Source organism: Oratosquilla oratoria, chromosome 17 (assembly GCF_046742065.1).
Source record: "Oratosquilla oratoria isolate Oo_2021 chromosome 17, ASM4674206v1, whole genome shotgun sequence".
NCBI classification, from domain to species: Eukaryota; Metazoa; Arthropoda; class Malacostraca; order Stomatopoda; family Squillidae; genus Oratosquilla; species Oratosquilla oratoria.
This window is the reverse complement of record NC_134793.1, coordinates 3,714,716-3,722,215: the sequence shown is the minus strand read 5'-3', so window position 1 is coordinate 3,722,215 and position 7,500 is coordinate 3,714,716.

The window sequence follows — 7,500 nt, the reverse complement described above, 5'->3', positions numbered from 1 at the left end:
AAACTCTTATCTGTGAGTTTGTATGGCACTATCTGTGTTTTCTGAGAAACTCTTATCTGTGAGTTTGTATGGCACTATAGTATGTTAAGATATTGGTGAGACACAAGATAAAAATTATCCTAGGTTTACAGCAATTTGGGAAAACATTTTTCAAGCACTTATTTCATGCAAAAGTACTTTGTTAGTATTATTATTATAAAAATGATGATTAAGGTTGAGAGGGCAGTGGAGGCATAGGGTAAGATTTTATAGTGTAGATCTAAAGAGTCTATATCAAGGGTAGTTGATTTGTTTAGGAGACGTACCATGTCTATCTCACTTGGGAGGATGGTATCGGGGATCTTAGGGAGGGGTGGGAGTATTAGTTGGGTTATGGGACCTAGATTGTGGGTGGTGTTTAGAGTGCCTTGGTAGTGGAGCTGGTTAGGTAGGAGCATTGAGTCCATCATATAGATGTGACAGGTGTCTGGTAGGGTGATAGAGCCGTTGATCTTATGATGGGAGGGTGGTTTGTATAGGCATATTACGGATACTATTGTGGGGTGGGGGAGAAATATGAAGTGTTTATTTCCTACGTGGATGTGGTGTATTTGAGTGTTGTCCGAAAAGCAAAAGTCGCATGTCTCGGAAAGGTTGACTTTGGGTGTTGTGAGTTCTGAGAGGCAAGGTTGGGATTTGGTTAGTTGGAAATGGAATGGGTAAGCTGGGTGAGAAGTGGACGAGGATGGGGAGTAGTAGTAGTGGTTGCATCCTGTGGATGGAGTTTTTGTTTTAGTGGTTAAGGATATGTATATCTGACTCTCGCTAAGGTTATAGTGGTCGGAAGGAAGTAGAGAAGGTTTGATAGATATGCGGAAAGAAGTTCTTATTGTAATGCTGGCCATTTTAACCTCCACTGAGGAATGCATGACGTCCTGCATCTTCAGGGGTGAGAGCTAAAGTGTATGTTTTAGTTGCGTCGACGTAGTGTCATGTGATGGGAATTGCGCTTGGTTGGGTTATTTGTTAGTCTGGTGGGTGGGTTCTGGTTGGGAGGTGGGGTTGCGTTTAGGTTAAGTTTGACTTTTCTTAATTTCTCTCCGTGTTTGGTTACGGTTGTGTGATCGGAAGGGTCCGTTAATAGGAAAACATTGTTGGGGAGTGAGGTTGTGACTGTGAAGGGGCCTAGGAACTTGGGTTTGAGTTTGTTAGTTCTATTAGAGTCTCTGACCATGACTGTGTCTCCAAGTGTTATGTTGAGTGGAGATGATCGTTTTTGTTGTTTGGTTTTGTTTTTTTCTTGGGCTGCTTTGAGGTTTTCTCTGACCTGTTTGTATATACTTTGCATGCCTCTTTTTAGGCATTGTGTAAGGTTTTCTAGGTTGTATAAGGGGGGTGGGGGTTGGTTAAAGATTTGGTAGGGTAGCCGCATTCTTTGGCCAAATATGATCTCATGGGGGGATATCTTTGTTGCGGAGTTGACTGTGCTGTTGATACTGGCTTGTACCTGGGGTAGCCAATCTTCCCAACTATCCGAAAGATCGTTGGCCAAAGGTCTGAGGATTTCAAGCACTTTTCTGTTAGTGCGTTCTACTAGTCCATTCCCTTGTGGATGGTAGGCAGTGGCGAAGGTTTGATTTATGTTGTATAAATGTGCTATTTCGCGCATTACTTCGTTCTTGAATTCAGAACCGTTATCAGACAGCATTTGTCTTGGTATATTATACCAGCAGAATATGTTGTTAACCAATGCTTTGTCCACATTCTCTGCTGTTTTGTCTTGTAGTGGAACTAGGATTGTGTATTTTGACAGATAGTCGACTGCCGTGAGTACATAATTGGAATCTTGATGGCTCGTTGGCATTTTAAGTAGGTCAATGCCAAGTGTTTCCCATGGTTCAGCAGGGAGTGGGATGTCTTTGATATTGAGTTGTTTGGGGTCAGGTCCTCTGAATTGGTTGCAAGTGACACATGAGTCTATATGTGTGGTTATGTCTTTTTTCATATGTGTCCAGAAATATGAATGCCTAGCAGTAGTCAGTGTCTTATCCCTGCCTGAGTGGCCTCCCATTGCGCTGTCGTGCAATATGTGTAGGACCTTGGGAACTCGGCTTTGGGGATGACAGTAACTTCTCTGTCATTAGTGGTTCTCCTTATGATTCCGTCGACCAGCTTGCGTTCCTCTATAGGGATAGGTGGTCGGGACTGTAAGGGTGTTCTTGAAAGTAGATGTTGTTTTACTTTAGACCATGTCGGGTCTTTGTCTGTTTCTTCTCTAAGGTCTTGCATAGGAATACAGGTTATTTTTGTTAAGGTTGATATGTGAATTTGTCTGCTTAGTGAGTCTGCAAACTACGTTAGCTTTTCCAGCTAAGTATGTGATTTTAGGGTCAAAGTCTAGTAAGGTGGTTTTCCACCTAGCAATTCTGCCATGTAGGTCTTTAGAGTTAAAGAGGTAGACTAGGGGTTGGTGGTCTGTGAAGATATTTATCTTGTATCCTAGTATGAGATATTTAAAATGTTTTAAACCCCATATCAATGCAAGTTCTTCTTTGTGGGTTGTTGAATAATTACTTTCAGGCTTATTTAGTACTCTACTTGCGTATACAATGGGGTGCTCTTTCCCGTTTTCATCCTTTTGTTGTAGAACTGCGCCTATTCCTTTAGAGGAGGCGTCGGTGTAAAGAAGGAATTCTTTCTTCATGTCAGGAAAGGCTAGGACAGGAGCTGTGGTAAGAGCATGTTTAAGGGTGTCGAAGCTTGTCTGTTCCGCTTCAGACCATTTGAATGTCTCGCCTTTTCTTGTGAATTTGGTGAGAGGGGATGCTATGTGTGCAAAATTTTGTATGAAGTGTCTATAGTATGAGGCTAGTCCTACGAAACTTGTTTCATCTGCGTTTCTGGGGGTTGGGAATTTTGCAATGGCATTTATTTTGTCTGTGGTGGTATGGATGCCTTGGGCGTCAACCTTATGGCCTAGGAAGGTGAGTTCCGTCTGTAGGAATTTGCACTTTCCTAGTTGGATTTTCAATCCCGTGCTTTTTAATATTTTTAGGATAATCTCTAGTATTTGGAGGCGGTCAGTTTGTGTGGGGCTATAGATGATGAGGTCGTCTAAGTAGACGAATAATGAGATTCCTATCATATCGCTGAAAATGCGATTCATTAATCTCTGTTGGGTTGAGGGGGCATTCTTAAGGCCAAAGGGCATGCGCTCGAAGTGGAAATGTCCCTTATCAGTGGAGAATGCAGTTACGGGTTTTGATTCATCTGTCAGTTCCACTTGCCAGAAGGCTGACTTAAGGTCAATTGTGGAAAATACAGAATTCCCGTTTCCTATAGATTGCAAGACATCTTGCATGGCAGGTAGTGGGTGTGGGTCAGATTGAGTTAGGTGGTTGATTTTCCTAAAATCTACAACAGGGCGTAGAGTTCCGTCTTTCTTAGGGACTAGGAAGAGGGGACTGTTCCATGGGGAATCTGAGTGAGAAATTACACCTTGGTGTAACATATCATGCACAATGTTGTTTACTTGTGTTTTCCTACTGTGGGGTATGCGGTAAGCGGGGGTGTATGAGGGGGTGTTGGGGAGGATTTGGATGTGGTGTTTAGTTATATCACATTTGCCTAGAGGTTCGCCTTCTAAGGCGATAGCCGATCTATTCCTTTGGAGGAGGTTTAGTAGCTTGTTACGTATCTCTTCGTTGGCTGATGTTGTTATTTGGTTGGGGTGGATAGGGGTGAGGTTTTGTGTTTGTCCTACAGTGTTGATGTGTTGTGGGAGTGGTTCTTGGATTGGGGAATTATGGAGGTGGACTGAACAAATGTTTGTGTTCTTTCTGATTTTGCGGTGTTGATCGGAGAGATTTGTTAACATATCTAGGGTGTATTTATTTTCTGACACTAAATCCCATGAAGGTTCGAGGGATATGTTGTTAACTCTTGACGTATCTGGGTCAATTATGACATCCTGATATTCGATTGCTCCGGGTATATATAGTGGGACTGTTATTTAATGTCTAGGGGGTATGATGACTGTGTTAGACATCAGTGCCTTTGAGGTGACATAAGGTGGTGGACGGAATGAGTAGCTCTTAGTTGGAGTGGGGTTATTTAAGCTAGATAGACATGAAAGACGTTGTGTGTCTGGATCGGGTGTTTCGGGAATTTTGGAGTTGTCATTTTCATCTCGGAAGGAGATTTTGTTGGTATTTAAGTTGATGATGGACTTCCATTCTCGTAGGGTCGAGACTCCATTCATCTGCTAAGTGGAAGGATGTGAGGCCTACCTGGGATTTGTTAATTTCTATATCTAAGTCTATCATATCATGAAGTGATATGGTACTTCCTTCTATCAGTAGGCCTTCTGTGTTGGAGTACTGGATTTGGGGTGGGTCATTAAGTGATTCGTAGAGAGCTCTGGGGATGATGTTCAGGTTTGTGCCTGTATCAACTATCATGTCAACACTGGTTTGATCTAGTGTTACCTTTAGAGTGATATAGTTGTGGGGTGGGTTGGACGTTCCTATGGTGGTCTGGTGCGTGAGGCTGGTACACGTTCCCCCAATCGGTGTTGAGTTGTGTGTGTTGAGTTTGACGTTCTGTGGGAGTACGGTGTTTGTTGTGATGCCGTAACTGGTCTGTTTGTTCTCTAATGAGGATGTGGTTGTGATTTTTGTTGAGAGCATTCCTCGTTGGAGTGAGTTGTGGTTTTGTGTAGGTTGCAATATTTACCTAGCCGTGTTGGTCTTGATATGTTGAGTGGTGTAGGGGGTGCGTGGGTGATTGGGTTTGTTGTTGGGCTCTACATTGGGAATCTGTGTGGGAGGTAGTTCCATGAACAGAGCAAGGGGTAGTGCGGTGTTGTGTCTGTGGTTGTTGGTATTGCTGTGTTCTACATTGGGCATCTGTGTGTGTCGTTGTTCCATGAACTGAACAAGGGGTAGTGCGGTGTTGTGTCTGTGGTTGTTGGTGTTGCTGTGCTCTACATTGGGCATCTGTGTGAGTCGTTGTCCCATGAACTGAGCAAGGGGTAGTGCGGTGTTGTGCTTGTATTTGTTGTTTTTGTATGCAGTCTCTGGTGTTGTGAGTTGTTGAAAGATGGTAGGAAGACCAGGTTGATGGTTGTGCTGTATTGGAGCTAGGGGCCTGGTGTGACTGAAGGGTATTTAGTCTAGCATAATGATGCTGGTCGGAAAGGGAAATGTTGCAAGCGTTATATCTAAGATATAATTATAAGCTAATGGTTTTCTGGTGTTTAAATCCCTTCTAGCTGCTTCTTTTTACACTGTGGTGGGAGTTGGGAAAGATAGAGGCCTATCTCTAGTAATGTGTATAGGTTTTCTAATGTCATTGCTTTTTTTCCTGAGATGTTTGTGAAGGTCCAAGGGCTTTGGTTTTCTCGATTTTCCCTAATATCTTTTATTGCATTGGCAACATTGTCTTTGATATTAGTCTGTTTTTGAGTTCTAGTGTTGTTTAGAAATGTGAGGAGAAAGTTAATGTTGTTTGTTTGTTTGTTCTGGAAGACATTAAATAAATGGGATTTGTATTCATTGTATGTGATTCCACCAGCAATAAGGTTATCCAGCATTCGAGCCGTGGATCTATGCTCATCTGAGGCTTGTATATTCTGGCGGCATAGATTTATCTTCTCTAAGTTAGAGTAGTTAGGATTTTTAGAGAAAAAAGGTCACATGCCGTTAGGAAGTCAGTGATGGAGAGTCCGCTAGTTTGAGAGAAGGTGGGGATTTTGGTTAGAGGGGAGATAGTTTGGTAGTTATTGACTATTGTAGGTTGGTGTTGGGATGTATGTGGGTTGGTTGGCGTTGGGTTGGGTGGGGATGTTGTGATAGTTTGGGGCGGGGTTTGGTGTTGGGTAGGGGTCTGGTGTGAAGGATGTTTGACTTGACGTTTGGTTTGGAGAAGGGCAGGCTAAGTTCTCGTATGTATGAGTGGTGGGGTTTGGGGGTTGTTGTTGGGGGTCTACATGAGGGGCAACTTGGAGTTGTGGTGAGGTGTGAGGGAGGGGGTTGAGGGGTAAGAGTGGTTGGTTTGCGTCAAGCAGTTCTTCGTGGAATGGGTCATATTCTAAGTGTGGGTTGTCAACGTTATTCTCGGGAATAATTGTAGAATCTACTTTAGGTGTGGAATAATCGGTGTCACTGGGGGGTTTCTTTTCTTTTGAGGGAGAAAGGAATGTTTCAATTAAATTCTTGACTTTGGATCTCGTTCCTGAAGCCATGTTAGTGTCTAACTAGGGATGCATGCATTACCTAAAAGATAGTGTGTTATAGTTAGATAAGAGAAGAGATATAAGTCATCATAAAAATGTGTATAATGCAAACAAGAATCACTTAACTGATAAAATGCATATCAAAATGATACAATGTATGTAAAACAGGGTAATAAAAATGTCATAAAATTTTAAATATGCATAAAAGGGTAATATGAAAGTTCTTGCAGGTACAATATATATAACAAGGTAATAGTGAAATCTAAACAAATTAATGCATGCACAAATATATGTTAAGTTAGAAGTTGGCAAAATACATATAGGGGGTAATTTTAATTTGCATTTGTAAAGTATGGTAATGTTGAATGCAGTTACGTAAGTTTTATATTAATTTATAGTAATTGCTGCAAGTACTTAACGTATGAACAATATGGTATTATTAAATTTATATATATATATAAGGCACTGGTTATGTTGTGAGTAATTTCATATATTTTTATATTATATAGCACTGTTACCTTGGACACTCGAAATTATAAGTGTAGACAGCTGTGTAGTTACCGTTAGGTGGGGGTGTCGCTGTCTGTAGATCGGTTTGTCTTGACGTACGATGATTTGGAAGATTTCTCTTTGTTGGTAGGTTATTTTGATGATATGTGTGTTGATTGGTGGGCAATTACCTCCAGGTGAGGCTGCTTATGGTTGGGTACATCTAGACGTATGAAGTCTAGGTGTATGGTGCTCGCATGGAATGGGAGAGAAAAGCGAGTATCAGGGGGTTTTCAGGGGTAGACGAGAATTATTAGTATAATAAAATGGTATGAAGGGTGGATAGGAATTACAATATTTACCTTGATATGGGTTTAGGTAGGTTGGAGTCGGTTGAGACGATTGCCCGGAATTGTGTACTTGGTGTTATGGTGCTTGAATGGTGATTGAGTTGTGTAGAGTTGACAGGTTCTTCTATTCTGACAGAGGTGTCACTGTAGACATCTGTCTACAGAGACTATGGTAGCGTACTGCCACCAGGTGGTTTAAAATCGAAAGCCTTTGATTTCACCACCGATTCTAAGATTGATGCAGTCTTAGAATTCAGACTGTCGTCTCGAAGGGAGTGGTTGGTGGAGGGGTAGTTTGTAGACGTGTCGTTTGCTTGGAAGCTTGCTGACGAAGCGATGTCTGCTTCGTGGACAGTGTTCTTCTGAGCTTTAGGCGTTGCTGGTTTGCTTGGAGCTGAATAGAATCAAGTGGCTTGATTCTTTTACTCTGGGAGCTTGATTGAAGAT